Genomic DNA, 18,139 nt, shown 5'->3' on the forward strand with positions numbered 1-18,139 from the left:
CTTTGCTTAAAGCATGTTAAAGAGTGCACCATCTGCTACTCCTACAACTATTCTATCCCTGACAAGTCCAGATTTTAGGTCTGCATATTTGCAGCCTTCAGCAATCCTGTACAGATTATTAATGAATGAATCGACGGGTTCTCCTGGATGCTGGACATGCTTATTAAATTTAGCCCTTTCGAGGATTTTGGTACTGCTTCGAATTTAGCAGATGATTCATTGGTTCCTTGTCTAGCAATAATGTTGTCCACTATCAGGTCTACCAAGTAAAGTGGTGTGTTAACTTGTTCAGGTTCTGTCTTTTTATCCAAACCTGAAGCAACCATGTTTTTTCTCCTAAATCCCCAAATTATGTAATTGATCTGGGCCTTCGATAAGCCCAAATTATCTGGAAGAATGGATTTTAGATCCATGGTTAAAAACTTTTAATTGAATTTAATTTTAATTTAAGAAGTTGCTGAAATTCAAGATGGTGCCACTGCTTGTTTGAAGACAAAGGGTTTACTTGCGCTTGTTGGTATTGATGGGCTCCAGCTGCAATGGCGCTTCTCTCAGCCTTAAAGAAGTTTTAAACAATGGCTGCTTGGATTGATTAGTTGAAGGCTTCTCCATTTCAGTGCTATGCTTTAGGGTCGCAAAAGCATTGAATCCTGGCCTTGCTGATCTTTACAGCTGATTCTTTAGTCTCAGTTAGAACAAAGAACAAAGAAAAGTACAGCACAGGAACAGGCCCTTTGGCCCTCCAAGCCTGCGCCGATCATATTGCCTGTCAAACTAAAACATTTTGCACTTCCGGGGTCCGTATCCCTCTATTCCCATCTTATTCATGTATTTGTCAAGTTGCATCTTAAACGCCACTATCGTACCTGCTTCCACCACCTCCTCTGGCAGCGAATTCCAGACAATTACTACGCTCTGCGTAAAAAACCTGCCCCGCACATCTCCTCTAAAGTTTTCTCCTCTCACCTTAAATCTATGTCCCCTTGTAATTGACTCTTCCTCCCTGGGAAAAAGCTTCTGACTATCTACTCTGTCCATGCCATTCATAATTTTGTAAACTTCTATCAAGTCGCCCCTCAATCTCTGTTGCTCTAGTGAGAACAATCCGAATTTCTCCAACCTTTCCTCATAGCTAATAACCTCCAGACCAGGCAGCATCCTGGTAAACCTCGCCTGCAACCTTTCCAACACCTCCATATCCTTCTGGTAGTGTGGCGACCAGAATTGCACGCAATATTCCAAGTGTGGCTTAGCAAGGTTCTTTACAGCTGCAGCATGACTTCCCAGCTTTTATACTCAATACCCCTGCCGCTGAAGGCAAGCTTGCCATGTGCCTTCCTGACTACCTTATCCACCTGCGTCGCCACTTTTAGTGACCTGTGGACCTGTACACCCAGATCCCTCTGCCCGTTGATGCACTTAAAGGGTTCTGCCATTTACTGTATAATTCCTACCTGTATTAGGCCTTCCAAAATGCATTACCTCGCATTTGTCTGCATTAAACTCCATCTGCCATTCCTCCATCCAAGTCTCCAACTGATCTATATCCCGTTGTATCCTTTGACAATCCTCTCCACTATCTGCAACTCCTCCAACCTTAGTGTCATCTGCAAACTTACTAATTAGCCCAGTTACATTTTCCTCCAAATTATTCACGTATACTACAAACAGCAAAGGTCCCAGCACTGATCCCTGCGGAACACCACTTGTTACAGCTCTCCATTCAGAAAAGCACCCTTCCGCTGCTACTGTCTGTCTTCTATGACCAAGCCAATTCTGTATCCATCTTGCCAGCTCACCTTTGATCCCGTGCGACTTTATCTTCTGTACCAGTCTGCCATGAGGGACCTTGTCAAAGACCTTACTGAAATCCATGTAGATAACATCCACTGCCCTTCCATCATCGATCATCTTTGTCACTTCCTCGAAAAACTCGATCAAGTTAGTGAGACACGACCTCCCCTTCACAAAACCATGCTGCCTCTCACTAATACACCCATTTGCTTCCACATGGTAATAAATCCTGTCACAAGGAATCTTCTCCAATAATTTCCCTATCACTGACGTAAGGCTCACCAGCCTGTAATTTCCTGGATTATCCCTGCTCCCCTTCTTAAACAATGGAACAACACTGGCCATTCTCCAGTCCTCTGGGACCTCACCCGTAGCCAGTGAGGATACAAAGATTTCTGTCAAGGCCCCAGCAATTTCCTCCCTTGCCTCCCTCAGTTCTCTGGGTTAGATCCCATCTGGCCCTGGGGACTTATCTACCTTAATATTCTTCAAGATGCCTAACACCTCTCTTTTTTGATCTCAACATGATCCAGGCTATCTACACACTCTTCCCTAGATAAATTGACCACTGTGTCCTTCTCTTTGGTGAGTACTGATGAGAAGTACTCATTTAGTATCTCTCCCATTTCTTCTGGCTCCACAGACAGATTCCCACCTCCATCCCTGAGTGGGCCTACCCTTTCCCTGGCTACCCTCTTGCTTTTTACATATTTATAAAAGGCCTTGGGATTTTCCTTAATCCTGGTTGCCAATGACTTTTCATGACCCCTTTTAGCCCTCCTGACTCCTTGCTTAAGTTTCTTCTTACTTTCTTTATATTCTCCATGGGCTTCATCTGTTCCCAGCCTTCTCGCCCTTACGAATGCTTCCCTTTTCTTTTTGACTAATCTCACAATATACTTCGTTATCCAAGTTTCCTGAAACTTGCCATACTTATCCTTCAACCTAGCAGGAACATGCCGGTCCTGAATTCTTATCAACTAATGTTTGAAAGCCCCCCCGCATGTCAAATGTTGATTTGCCCTCAAACATCCACCTCCAGTCTAGATTCCTCAGTTCTTGCCTAATATTGTTATAATTAGCCTTCTCCCAATTAAGCACCTTAACCCGAGGACTCCTGTTATCCTTATCCACCAGTACCTTGAAACTTACTGAATTATGGTCACTTTTCCCAAAATGCCCCCCTACTGAAACTTCGACCACCTGGCCAGGTTCATTCCCTAATACTAGGTCCAGTATTGCCCCTTCCCTAGTTGGACTATCTACATATTGTCTCAGGAAGCCTTCCTGGATGCACCTTCCAAATTCTGCACCATCCAAACCCCTAGCACTAAGTGATTCCCAGTCAATATAGGGAAAGTTAAAATCACCCACCACAACAACCCTATTGCTTTTTATCTTTCCAAAATCTGCCTACATAACTTCCTCAATCTCCCGCTGGCAATTGGGAGGCCTATAGTGAAACCCCAACATTGTGACTGCACCCTTCTTATTCCGGAGCTCTACTCGTATTTCCTCGCTGCATGAGCCCTCCGAGGTGTCCTCCTGATATTCCCCTTAACCAGCACTGCAACTTCACAGTGCAACCTCTTCTACATCCCTCTCTATCCTGCCTGAAACATCTAAATCCTGGAACGTTTATCTGCCAATCCTGTCCATCCTTCAACTAAGTCTGTAATAGCAATAACATCATGGTCCCAAGTACTAATCCAAGCTCTAAGCCCATTTGCCTTGCCTGTTATAGTTCTCCCATTGAAAAAAATGCATTTCAGACCCCCAGTCCCACTGGGTTCAGTAATTTCTCCCTGCCTGCTCTTCCTCTTAGTCCTACTGGCCATATTCACTGGTTCCCAATCATTTATTTCACCTGCTGACTTGTTGCTCTGGTTCCAACCCCCCTGCCATATTAGTTTAAACCTCCCGAGTGACATTGGCAAACCTCGCAGCCAGGATATTGGTGTCCCTCCAGTTTAGATGCAACCTGTCCTTCTTGTACAGGTCCCACCTGCCCCGGAAGAGATCCCAATGATCCAAATATTGGAAACCCTCCCTCCTACACCATCCATTCAGCCACGTGTTTAGCTGCACATCTTCCTATTTCTAGCCTCACTGGCACATGGCACAGGGAGTAATCCTGAGATTACAAACCTAGAGGTCCTTTTTTTTAACTTTCTGCCTAACTCCCTGAGCTCACGCTGCAAGACCTCATCACTCTTCCTTCCTATGTCGTTAGTACCAATGTGTACCATAACCTCTGGCTGTTCTCCCAGCCCCTTCAGAGTGTCCTGTACCTGATCAGAGACACCCTGGACCCTGGCACCAGGGAGGCAACATACCATCCTGGTGTCTCTTTCATGACCACAGAAGCGCCTATCTGAGCCCCTGACTATATAGTCCCCTATGACAATTGCTCTTCTGTGCTTTGAACCCCTGCGGAACAACAGAGCCAGCCATGGTGCCACTGCTCCGGCTACTGCTGTTGTTTTCCCCTGATAGGCCATCCACCCCAACAGTATCCAAAACGGTATACCTGTTAGAGAGGGGGACAGCCATAGGGGATTTCTGCACTGACTGCCTGCCCCTTCTAGTGGTCAACCATCTATCTGCCTGTACCTTGGGTGTGACCACATCTCCAAAACTCCTGTCTATGACGCTTTCCGCCACCTGAATGCTCCTAAGTGCATCCAACTGCTGCTCCAACCGATCTATGTGGTCTGTGACTTCTCTAAAGTTAATTGTTTTTTCACTTTTCAGAACCAGCTCGGACACCACATGTTCAGGCACCGACTCAGGAATTCAACGGGTTTTTTAAATGGCAATTTCTGACCACTGAATTATTTAAAAGTTTCTCAGGACTTTATCCTGGAATTTAAAAGTTTTACTTCTTGCTAGTTTTGCTGACTCTGCAGTCTAGGAACTGAAGCCAGACCTCCAAGTGAGCCCATGGAGTCTTCCATTGCAGTGAAGAACCTCAAACTTCTTTCTTCAGCTTCCAAACCTTTCTTTGCACCTTCTCTCTGGTGATCTTCCTCTGTGGGCAGAATTCCGCCCCCCCACCACCCCCATGTTTGGGGGGGGGGGGGGTGGGGGAGTGGTGTTGAACACCGGATGCCTGAAGGCCCGCCTCTGATTGGTGCCACCAATTGGGGGCCCACCACCATTTTACTTGGGTGGGCCAATTAAGGCCTGCACAGAAGCACTGTGCGGGCGAGAGGAATCCCTAAATCCGAGAGTGCGCTCTTTTGTGCGTGCGCACGAAAGAACGCACTCATCTTATTGAAGCAAAGTGTTGCCTCAGGGAGATTGGCTCTACTGTAAAAAATATTAAAAATAGAAAAAAAAAATTCCCTGACATATTCCCTCATGTGACACTGTAACATGAATTGGGACATGTCCATAACTTTTAAAAACACTTTAATTAAATTTTTAAAAACCTACATGAAACCTCGTCCGGCCTGTGGATGAGGTTTCATGTTTTTTCTAATGTCCGCTAGGGCTCTTGGCCTGCCCACCAATGTTAAGGTTGGACAGGCAGGTCCATTAATTACTTAAATGACTCTGTCAATGGCCTCAATTGGCCATTGACAAGTCGGCGGGCGCACAGCTGATTTTGCTCAGTGCCTGCCTACCTGAAAATTTAAACGGGGCACAGTGACATTGGGAGTTCCGCCTGACGTCACCGCGCATCATTTTACGTATTGGCAAGTGCCCCCCCCCACCACTCGCTGACGGGAAAATCCTGGCCCGTGTGTCTGCATTTCAAGCTTTTCTTCAGGTCAGAATGCTTCTTCAAATTTTTATTTAATCTTCCAGGACTATAATTTTTCTCTGCATTTTTTGCAAGATTTTGGGTTTTCCATTAACTGCCGCCATGCTGTAGGGTGTTGAATACCGTTCTGTAGGTCTTAATGAAGTCTTCATAATCTTAAGTAGGTTAACTGTATGCATTTATTAACTTTTTTTATTCATTCACAGGATGTGGGCATCACAGGCTAGCCCAGCATTTATTGCCCATCCCTAGTTGCCCTTGATAAGGTGGTGGTAAGCCACCTTCTTGAACTGCTGCAGTCCATGTGGTGCAGGTAGACCCACAATGCTGTTAGGGAAGGAGTTCCAGGATTTTGACCCAGCGACAGTGAAGAAAAGGCAATATATTTCCAAGTCAGTATGGCTTGGAGGGGAACTTCCAGATGGTGGTGTTCCCACGTGTCTGTTGCCCTTGCTCTTCTAGATGGTGGTGGTCATGGATTTGGAAGGTGTTATTGGAGGAGGCTTGGTGAGTTCCTGCAGTGCATCTTGTAGATAGTACACACTGCTACCACTGTGTGTTGGTGGTGGAGGGAGTGACTGTTTGTGGATGGGTTGCCAATCAAGTGAGCTGCTTTGTCCTGGATGGTGTTAAGCTTCGAGTGTTGTTGGAGCTGCATTCATCCAGGCAAGTGGAGGGTATTCGATCACACTTCTGACTTGTGCCTTGTGGAGAGGCTTTAGGGAGCGGGAGATGAGTTACTCACCATAGGATTCCTAGCCTTTTACCTGCTCTTGTAACCACAGTACTTATATGGCTAATCCAGTTCCGTTTCTGGTCAATGGTAACCCCCCCAGGATGTTGATAGTGGGGGATTCAGCGATGGTAATGCCATTGAATGTCAAGGAGTGATGGTTAGATTCTCTCTTGTTGGAGATGGTCATTACCTTGCACTTGTGTAGCAGGAATGTTACTTGCCACTTGTCAGTCCAAGCCTGGATATTGTCCAGGTCTTCCTGCATTTGGACACTGACTGCTTCAATATCGGAGGAGTCGCAAGTGGTGCTGAACATTGTGTAATCATTAGTGAACATCCCCACTTCTGACCTTATGATGGAAGGAAGGTCATTGATAAGGCAGATGAAGATGGTAGGGCCTAGGACACTACCTTGAGGAACTCCTGCAGCAATGTCCTGGAACTGAGACGATTGACCTCCAACAACCACAACCATCTTCCTTTGTGCTAGGTATGACTCCAACTAACAGATTTTTCCCCCTAATTCCCATTGACTTCAGTTTTGCTGGGGCTCCTTGATGCCACACTCAAGTCAAATGCTACCTTAATGTCAAGGGTAGTCACTCTCACCTCACTACAAAGACAAGGCACATATATAAGGTAAAGGTTTCAAGCTAAGAGCTGTCACTATATTTGCTTTTGCACACTACTTTGTCCAACTCTAGACTGACCCTCGGTGAGGGTCCTGTGTTCTTTTACATCATTGTGTGGGCAGTCCGTACTCAGTCCCATGATAACCCGATACATGCCTTCTACTACAATTACTTTTATCCAAAACTTCAGTGACAACCGCATGCACTGTGTGTCCAAGTCTGGTCAGTCAATTACTTTAAGTAACAGAAACAGCTGCAGCAAACTTGTAGTTGCTCAATGCCAGTTCCTGGATCCAAGCTTTGTTTTCTTCAGCCTGCCTGACCTGTGCCACCTGGTGATCTGAGCTCAGATAGCTTTGTGTCTTTTATCTGTTTTCAACCAGTTTCAGTTTCCATTGAAATCTGAAGTTTCAGTTAGGATCTGACTAAAAAAAAAATAAACTTTGAAACAAACTGTACCCATCAGAACATTCATGAATAATAAATAAAAACAGAAAATGCTAGAAAAACTCAGCAAGTCTGACAGCATCTGTGGAGAGAGAAACAGAGTTAACATTTCAAGTCTGTATGATCCTTCTTCAGCTCTGAAACGTTAACTCTGTTTCTCTCTCCACAGGTGCTATCAAACCTGCTGAGTTTTTCCAGCATTTTCTTTCTTTATTTCAGATTTCCAAAATCCACAGTATTTTGCTTTTATCAGAACATTCAACAAGTTGCCTATTCAGTCAACAGCTCACACACACTCGCTCACTGGTCTCCCAAACTGTGAATTCCATCACAAGTGTCAGACAATACCATCCATTCCAAAGCAGTCAACATGATGAAGCTAATCTTGGTGATCGCAATAAAAAGCTGGCTGCATCTATCACAGCTGAGGACAACTGGTGCATTTCCCATGCCAATGCCTTAGCCAATCAGAGTGGATTTGCCTAGTTCAAATTTAAACAAAGGTTTGGAAGACAACTGTTCCCTGGTGCCTTCTCCATGGTAACGCCTCAAGCAATCAGACTCTATTTACCAACCAATCATCATCCTTTTCTCATGCTGTTCCCTTTGACATTTGGTATTTTTGTGATTCTGTCTTGATGAGTGCAAGACAAAAAGCTTCAAAGCTCTTTTCAGCAATACTCAAGTTTTGTACTACCAAGCAACTATTTATATTGTGATGTAATTTTTTAATGTGTATTTTGTTATGACCACAGCAGATGTTAATTGCTGTGCAAACCAAATCCCAGGGAGAAACTTGGCTTATGGGCCCTTCTTTTTGTATTCTGAAAACGAGAAGAAAACAGATTAGGAAAGACCAGATGGTTCCAGTTTAGACTGGGGGAGAAAGCTCTGCCTAGGTGTAGGTGGATATGTGTACCTATACGTTGACAAGATTGGAATCTGAACAATGTTCTTGTACGTGATCAGTAATGTATAAATTTGCTGAATACTTGTAATTTAGCAGAGTGGTACTTCGAGCTGCGTTGAGGTGGTTCTCTCCTTGCAATTGCTCGAATAAGCAAGCGTAACCTGTACCTGAGACTCCTGTGGTTCGTTTGTCAAAGTTACCACAACACTTCTATTCTTTCATGTTTTAAGCCCCCCCAGACATTCGGTCCTCTAGTAACTTTTCCCCAGCTTAATTAAATCATTTACACACACGCACAGACACACAGTCTCCTTCACAGAATCCCACATATTCCCAAACATATTTTAAAAAAACATCCATTCTCACAATGTACCTTCCTAATTACTATAACAAGCAAAAGTGTATTTAGGGCAAACAACTCCCACTAACAGAGATAGCGGCTCAAATTTTTTCAATAAATAAACATTATTGTAGGCAATTTCTTTTGAAGACAGGTTCCTTCTTTTAAAGGTTGGATTTAATATAATGGATACTAAGATAAAAGTGGTGTTGTTTTTAATTTCAAGAACAAAAAAAAATGTTCAAAGGAGAAATTGCTCACGAATGATTTGAAAGGTCTTCACCCCAAGTTTTAAGGACAATTTCCTCCAAGAACAAAATGTTTGCTTTGCCCTGATAAAAATCAAGATGACATTTAAAATACCAATAGAGCACATCCTTTGACTGCTATAAAAAGGTATACAATGGAAGATTGGCATTTTACTGTTGGCACACACTTAAAGACATAATAGATTAAAAAGGCAAAGAGGTCATTTATGATGGGAATCATCTTTTAAAGGGGCAGTGTCACAATAATAGTGTACTTTAAGACACTTCTTAAATTAAACATTTATTAATAAATTAAACATGGGGAAAAAGGATACAGTTACACGGTAAATTAAATTTATTGCTGAGTATGTCCACTGCTGCAAATATCATTGGCCTGAATTTTACATTCTGAAGTTGGGCACGCACCTGACCCAAACGCACATAAAATTGCATGAAATGACGTCAGGTGTGCATCCTGACATCATTGCACACACATGCAACATGTGGGAGTTGGAGCCACACCCGCTGAGAATTAAAGGGCCAGTTAAGGTATTTAAAAACTAAAATTTTACGTTGCATGTGCAATCAAACGCTCGTTGCATGGGCAAAATGGGAAGCGGGCAGCACGATTTTAACAAATTGCCATCCAAGGGCAAGATAGAAAGAATTCAGAGCATTGCCACTGTGGGTCATGAGGAGTTTAGGAGATAGTTTGTAGCTGGTCACTCAGTGAAACTTGAAAGCTTCATCTCTGTTTTGAGCTTCAGTCTTTGGATTGCTAGCCTTCATTTCAGGACTCACCGGTGTCTCCAAGGCCGCTGGAGGAACTATATGGTGCGGACCCTTCAAGTCACCAGGCAGCTTTCTGTTTTTCTGGTAATGGGGATTGTCTACTCCACTGGTGGCACCTCCTCTGAGGAGGAAGAGAGGGGTAGATGGGAAAGGAGGCCAAGTGTCCGCGGGAGCAACTTGTAGAAGGAGAGGCATGGGGGCACAGGGCCACCAGGGAGTCCAAGGCGGAAAGGGCCACAAAATACATTATTATCCTACTGCCAGAGTGTACAGGCATTGATGCCACTACCTCAATATGTCAGAGGTGCAATGCCGAGGGAGGGTCTGTTTCTCCAGGCAGACTGTGACTTCTATATGTCAGATGATTGAGTCAGAGATCACCTCCAAACTGTGTGGGTGGACACCCCAGGCCAGTGACTCTGAAGGTCACAATGGCCCTCAACTTCTATGCCTCTGGCTCTTTCCAGGAGACAGTGCAGAATATGTGGAGTGTTCCAATCAGCTGTCCACAGTTGCGTCAAGCTGGTGACTGATGTTCTGTTCAGGCAGGTCATAACATTTATTCATTACCGGATGGATGAGGCTAGCCAGACTGAGCATTTTGCGCAATTTTATGTGCGTTCGGGTCCGGTGCGCACCCAACCTCGGAATGTAAAATTCAAGTGAGAGGATTCGCTGTGATTGTTGGGTTCCCCACATCCAGGGTGCCATCAACTGCACACATGTGGCTATCAAGGTGCCAGTGGGTGAGATGAGTGCCTTAGTGAACAGGAAGGGTTTCCACTCGTTGAATGTGCAGACAGTTTGTGACCACAAAACACAGATTCTGCAAGTCTGTGCAAGGTACCCTGGCAGCTCCCATAATGCACATATGCTCCAACACTCACAGGTGCCAAGGCTGTTCAGTGCTCTAGCCCCATTGGATGGATAGCTGCTGGGTGACAAAGGCTATCCGTTGAAAAGTTGGCTTATGACACCTCTCTGGCACCTAAGGACAGAAGCAGAGCAGAGGTATAATAAGAATCATGCCTCCACAAAAGCGGTGATAGATAGTTCTGCTGAAGATGAGAAGAAGTGTTCAGGGTGAACATTGCAATATCTTCCAGAGCGTGTGTCTCTTATAGTCATTGCATGCTGTGCTTTCCACAAGCTAGCTCTGGCAAGGTTGGACCCACTGGAAGAAGAGGATCTTGAGGCAGCTCCACAGGCCATAGGTGATGACTCCAGTGGTGGATCAGAAGAGAAGACCGGGGAAGAACATGGTGAGGATGTGGAGGCAGACCTCTGGAAGCTTCAGGGAGGCAAGGACACCAGGGAGGCCTTGATTCAACACTCTTTCAGCTCAGCTGCCAAGGCACTGCCTCTTTACCAGATGTTTGCAATGACCTATTCCATTGAGCACAAATTCCACTCAAAGCCTGTGTAATAAAGTTTAGAGCCACTCATGTACAGCATGAGGTACTGGTGTGCACTACACCTACAAAACAAGTACAGCGTACTCAGGCCATTAACACAAAAGCAAAATTTGTATGCTCTTGGCACTTACAGACAACGAACAAAACATTATAAAGTGTTAACAGTGAGACCAGTAAACAACTTAACAAATAATGGCAGAACAGAAGATCACCCATGGAAAATCCTTCTTGTGCTCACGTGATTAAAATGAAGGTTTGTGAGTGCTGTGCCTTGGTGCCCACCCCCATTGCTGGCAGCAGCATTGGAAACAGCATGCTGATTCAAGTGTCATGTTGGCACTGATGACCTTGGTGGTCATCCCCTGGCTGGCAAAGCCTGTGCAGCCACCGCCTGTGAGGGTGCATCTAGCACCAAGGCTGAGCATTCCTCGGCCTCAGATGCTAGTCACTGGTGGAGGGGCGGAAGATCTTCTGCTGCCATCCAGAGCAGTCTGAGAGGAGCCTGCAGAGATGGCATGAAGCTCATCTGCCAATATGAGGTCAGTCTGGACCTCCCTGCTCACCATTGATGGATGGGCACCTAGCAGAGATACTAGGTGCCTTATCCATCTCTCACACTGGCAGTGACCTCCTGACACATTGCTTGTGTGTGGGCTTGCTGTTCCTGAAGCTGCCTCTTCATGAGAGTCATCACTCTCTTAATGGAGGAGGCAGTGCGCTCGGTGCTGAGGGTCAATACAGTACTCACACTCCTCATGGACTCCTCCATGATAGAGACTATGGCATGCAAGCTCTCAGGAATCTCCATAAGATCCTCCCGCAAATTCCGTTGGACATCCAGAATCTGCTGCCTAATAGACAACTCGAGAAGCTTGTCATCTGCCTTAGACTCAGCGTGGTACTGGTCTCCAGCAGTTCTCAGACTGCCAGCACCCTGGCCAATCTCTGCCTCCGCCAGCTCCTCATGCAACGGTGCTGGGCCCTCCCCACTGTGAACCAATGTTGTAGCCGATGATCTAATGCCCACTGAGATGATTGTATCTGCGCTGGTGCCAAGAGGAGGTGTGAAACAGGTGCATCTGATGGGCACAGGCCTCTGGGGTAAAGGATGGCTCCTTGGGTTCCTGCAGTTATTTGCTGGGTGGCGGTTCTAGGGGAGGAAAACAACATGTCAGTAGTATCAGTCATCACACTGTCACTGTGCATGCTAGGTGGACTGGTGAGACAATGGAAATGTGCATCATGGTGCCATCATCTTTCATAGGAACATAGGAACAGGAGAAGGCCATTCAGCCCATCAAGCCTCCTCCGCCATTCAATATGATCATGGCTGATCGAACACTTCAATGCCTTTTACCCGCACTATCCCCATAACCTTTATGTTATTATTAATCAGAAATCTATCAATCTCTACCTTAAACATACTCAATGACTGAACTTCCACGGTCCTCTGGGATAGCGAGTTCTAAAGATTCGCAACCCTCTGAGTAAAGAAATTTCTCCTCATCTCGGTCCTAAGTGGTTTTCCTCTTACTTAGAAATTGTATCCCCTGCTTCTAGACTCCCCGACCAGGGGAAACATCTTACTTGCATCTGCCCTGTCTATTCCTTGAAATATTTTGTAGGTTTCAATGCCTTTCGTTCTTCGAAACTCTAGAGGATACAGGCCCAGTTTCCCTGATCTCTCTTCATAAGACAGTCATGCCATCCCCGGAACAAGTCTGGTGAACCTTTGTTGCACTCCCTCTATGGCAATAATATCCTTACTTCTGAGATAAGGGGACCAAAACTGCACACAGTACTCCAGGTGCGGTCTAACCAAGCTTCTATACAATTGAAGCAAGACTTCACTATTCCTGTACTCAAACCCTCTTGTGAGAAACATTCCACTAGCATTCTTAATTGCCTACTGCACCTGCATGTTATCTTTCAGTGACTTACGGACAAGGGCACCCAAGTCCCTTTATATATCTACATTTTCTAATCTCTTACCATTTAGGAAATATTTTGCACATCTGTTCCTTCTACCAAAGTGGATAACCTCACATTTTTCCACATTATATTCCATCTGCCATGTTCTTGCCCACTCACTAAGTCTGTCCAAATCCTCCTGCAGCCGCTCTACATCTTCCTCACAACACACTTTCCTGAACTTGGAAATATTGCATTTGGTCTGCACATCTAAATCATTGATATATATTGTGAAAAGCTGGGACCCAAATGCTGTTCCTTGCAGTACCCCATTAGTCACAGCGTGCCAATGCGAGAATGAGCGTTTATTCCTACTCCCTGTTTTCTGCCTGTTAGCTAATCCTTAATCCATGCCAGTATATTGCCTTCTATCCCATGGGCTTTTATTTTGCTAATCAACCTCTTTTGGGAGACTTTATTAAAAGCCTTCTGAAAATCCAAATATACTATATTCATCAACCATCCTTTATCAATTTTATTAGTAACATCCTCAAAAAACTCCAACAAGTTTGTCAAACATGATTTCCCTAATCACAAATCCATGCTGACTATGCCCAATCAGGTCATTATTATCCAAATGTCCATTTATCGCATCCTTTATAAAAGATTCTAGCATTTTCCCTACTACTGATGTAAGGCTAATAGGTCAGTAGTTCCCTGTTTTCTCTCTCCCTCTCTTTTTAAATCATGAGGTGAGATTTGCTACTTTCCAATCTTCAGGAACCATTTCAGAATCTATGGAATTCTGGAAAATGATCACCAATGCATCCACTATCTCTAAAGCAACCTCTTTCAACATTCTGGAATGCAGAATATCAGGTCCTGGGAACATATCAGCTTTCAGTCCCATTAATTTCTCTAATACAACCTTCTTACTTATACTAATTTCCTTCAGCTCCTCATTCTCTCTAGTCCCTTGGATCTCTAAGTCTGGGAGATTTCCTGTATCTTCATGAGTGAAAACAGATACAAAGTAATTATTTAGCTTCTCTGCCATTTTTCTATTCCCCATTATGAATCCTGACTCTGTCTGTAATGGACCACATTTGTCTTAGCCAAACACTTCCTTTTCACGTACCTATAGAAGCTTTTACAGTCCGTTTTTATGTTTTTTGTTGTTTGCATTCATATTCTATTCTCCCTTTTCTTTACCAGTTTCTTAGTTTTCCTTTGCTGTATTTTAAAAACCTCCAAATCCTCAAGTTTACTACTACTTCTCACAACTTTATAAGCCTTTTCTTTTAATCTTATATAATCCTTAACTTCTTTGTCAGCCACAGTTGACTGACGGTTTTTGGGCTTTTACACCTTGAAGGAACGTATAGGTGCTGTAGGCTATGCAATAGTTCTTTGAAGACTATCCAACGCCTATGTACAGCCATACCTTTTAATGTATCTTCCCAATCCACTTCAGCCAATTTGTCCCGCGTGCCTTTCTTTATTCAACTTTAACACCCTTGCTTCAGAGAGAACTAACTCACTTTCAAACGTAATGTAAAATACTGTCATATTGTGGTCTCTCATCCCTAAAGTTTCTTTTACAATAAGATTATTAATTAGCCCTTTTTCATTAAATAATACTAGATCTAAAATAACCTGTCCTCTAGTTGGCTCCTCAAAATACTACTCTAGAAAACCATCCCTAACACACTCCAGAAACTTGTCTTCCACAGCATTAGTGTTCAATTGGTTTACCCAATCTGTATGCAGATTGAAGTCACCCATGATTACTGTATTGCCCATGCAACGTGCTTCTCTCATCTCCTGATTAATACATGGCCTACATTACCATTACTATTTGGTGGCCTATAAACAACTCCAACCAACGTCTGCTGTCCCTTGCTGTTTGTTAACTCCAGCCAAACAGATTCCACAGACTGGGCAGAATTTTTACCTCAGTGTGTGGGCATGCAGTCGACCAGACGTGAAATCGTGTGAGATGATGTTGGGCGAGCGTCCCAACGTCATCCTGCGCTTGCACAATATTTTTGTCAGCAGTCGCACGCAAAAGTTGGAAGTGCCTGCCGCAATTAAGAGGCCAATTAAGATAATTAGAAGTGCAATTGTCTCCCATTTTCCGTGGTCCATCCAACCTTATGGTTGGCGGATGGGCGAATCGGCCAACTGCACTTCACATTTTTCATGAAGCCTCGTCTAAGGGCGAGATGGGGTTTCCATTATTAAATGAAAGAAAAAGAAAAATCTCTGGACAGCACTTTTATGGTTCCTCAGGGGAGTGCAGCCCGAGCCAAGCCTGTGGCACCATGGGCAGCTCAGCTGTACAGGGAGCGAGGAAGAAGAATGGAAGAGTAATAGTGATAGGGGATTCCATAGTCAGGGAATAAGACAAGTGTTTCTGCGGCAGTAAACATGACTCCAGGATGGTGTGTTGCCTCTCTAGCGCTAGGGTCAAGAATGTCATGGAGGGGCTGTAGGACATCCATCGAGGGGGAGGGAGATCAGCCAGAAGTTGTGGTCTACATTGGAACCAACAACGTAGTTAGGAAGAGGAATGAGGTCCTGAAAGCAGATTTCAGGGAGCTGGGGAGGAAATTAAAAAGCAGGACCTCAAGAGCAGTAATCTCAGGATTATTCCCGGTGCCACATGCTGGTGAGCATAGGAATAGGAGGATTGATTGATTAACTGCGCGGGTGGAGAACTGGTGTAGGAGGGAGGGCATCAGATTTCTGAGGCATTGGGACGGTTCTGGGGCAGGTGGGACCTGTACAAGCTGTATGGATTACATATTAACAGGAGTCGGACAGATAGTCTCACAGGGAGATTTCCTAGTGTTATTGGGGTGGTTTTAAACTACCTTGCCAGGAGGGTGGGAACCTGAGGGGTCACCCAAATTGGAAGGAAGTAAAGCTGGTAACAGAAAGTAGTAGTGAGACTAGAAGGCAGAAGAAACAAAGCAGAGCATTGAGTATGCTTCAAGTGAGGAATGATGTCAAAAAGATACCTGAATGTGTGCAGGATCCGCAATAAGGTAGATGATCTAAAGGCACAAATAGAGGTAAAAGGTTATGATATAATTGCCATTACGGAAACTTTGCTGCATGGTGACCAAGACAGGGAGCTGAATATTCAAGGGTATTTGATGTTTAGGAAGGACAGGCAAGAAGGGAAAGGGGGTGGAGTTGCGTTGATAATAGGGGATGGTATCAGTGCATTAGTAAGGAAGGATCTCAGATCTGAAGGACAAGGGGCAGAATTTTTAGGTTGGCATGATCGGTGGGTCCGGGGTCGGCCGGGGAATGGACTGCTGACCGCATTTGGCTCTTAACAATGAATTCAAGCTGGCTGGCCAATTAACGGCAAGCCAGCATGAAATGCATGCTGAGAAGCTAAGCGCTGCTGGGGTGGGGGCGGGAAGAGAATGGGTGCTGACATTGGCGTGGGCGAGTGCGGACAGAAACTCCCTGAAGGCAGAGAGCTGCCTCGGGGAGCTGAGGACCTGAAAACCATTAAATAAAACTTTTAAAATCAAGAAAGAAATGTGCAAGCGTCACAATCAGTCACCTGAACATATACATGACAAAAATACTGTCCAAAATGGAAAACCAATTAGCAAGCAGGCTAGACTCAGTGGTCTCCTGCACCACCTGCCTGGTTCTCTTAGGCTGCCTGGCAGTCACCCATTCCCTCTCTGGCTGTATGCTTCTGACCTTTGGTGTGACCACCTCCCTAAATGTGCTATCCACGTAGATCCACGTGTATGCACAACAGTGACTCCAGCCACTGCTCAAAACATGAAGCTCAAGCTTATGCAGCTGGTGGCACTTCCTACAGATGTCTTTGTCAGGGACACATGGTGCATCCACGACTTCACACGTACTGCAGGATGTAGCTCTCTGCCTTCAGGGAGTTTCTGTCCGCACTCGCCCACGCCAATGTCAGCACCCATTCTCTTCCCGCCCCCACCCCAGCAGCGCTTAGCTTCTCAGCATGCATTTCATGCTGGCTTGCCGTTAATTGGCCAGCCAGCTTGAATTCATTTTTAAGAGCCAAATGCGGTCAGCAGTCCATTCCCCGGCCGACCCCGGACCCACCGATCATGCCAACCTAAAAATTCTGCCCCTTGTCCTTCAGATCTGAGATCCTTCCTTACTAATGCACTGATACCATCCCCTATTATCAACGCAACTCCACCCCCTTTCCCTTCTTGGCCGAGCTGACCTGCCATCCTGTAACTCTAAAAACTATGTATTACATTTAGAGTAAGTAGAATGAGTAGAATAAATTACGAGTAACTTAACTTTACTATACTTATGCTAACTTTATCTTATTTTGGTTTAGGTTTATTTCAATTTGACTTGGTTTAACTTCACTTCCTTATTGCTAGTGCTCCTTACTGAAATTAAACTAGCTACTTCTTTAAAATTGATGTGTTTTTCTAGTTTTAAGCTATTTAAACACACTCCCTAACAGTAGCTTCTCACCAGCCAATGAACTTACAGTTTTCCTGTGATGTCACTCCTGGATTTTTTTTCAAACTCAGTCGGCTGCCCGAATCGAGGTGTCCCGCTTAGGTCCAGCTGTCTCTGCTTCCGGAAGGTGATGAACAATGGGGGCTCCATTTCAGATATGACACCACAACAATGTTTATACACTCCAACATTCTCACATCTGTGGACTGCTCTCTTACCTTCCTCAGAGACCCTTGCCTTTCCACGACCATTGAAAAGAGCTGGGCGTCAGCACTCCATCTCCAGGGCATCCATCTCGTACCTCATTGGAATAATCAGGTTTGCAGGGCCTCCACCAGTCCTTGATCTCTTTATGTTATTATGGCTTCTCTCCTCCTGAAAGGACAGAGGAGCATTGATTAGCCTACTCTTTAACTGCAGCACCATTGCAGCCTGGCCAACCCCACCTGAGGAACACTTTGCAGGGCACATCCGAATCATGGCCCTCAATCTGCAGAGTAATCAGACCAAGCAGCCAGAGTTCACCGCCTTGGCGGGCACCGATGTCAGTGACAGTTGGAGCTCAACCACTTACACCCAAACACCACGGGGGAGGGCGGCCAGCCATTAACAGTTACCTACATAGATCCATGCCAACTCGGTATCACCCTTGCC

This window comes from Carcharodon carcharias, chromosome 6 (assembly GCF_017639515.1).
Source record: "Carcharodon carcharias isolate sCarCar2 chromosome 6, sCarCar2.pri, whole genome shotgun sequence".
Classification (NCBI taxonomy): Eukaryota; Metazoa; Chordata; class Chondrichthyes; order Lamniformes; family Lamnidae; genus Carcharodon; species Carcharodon carcharias.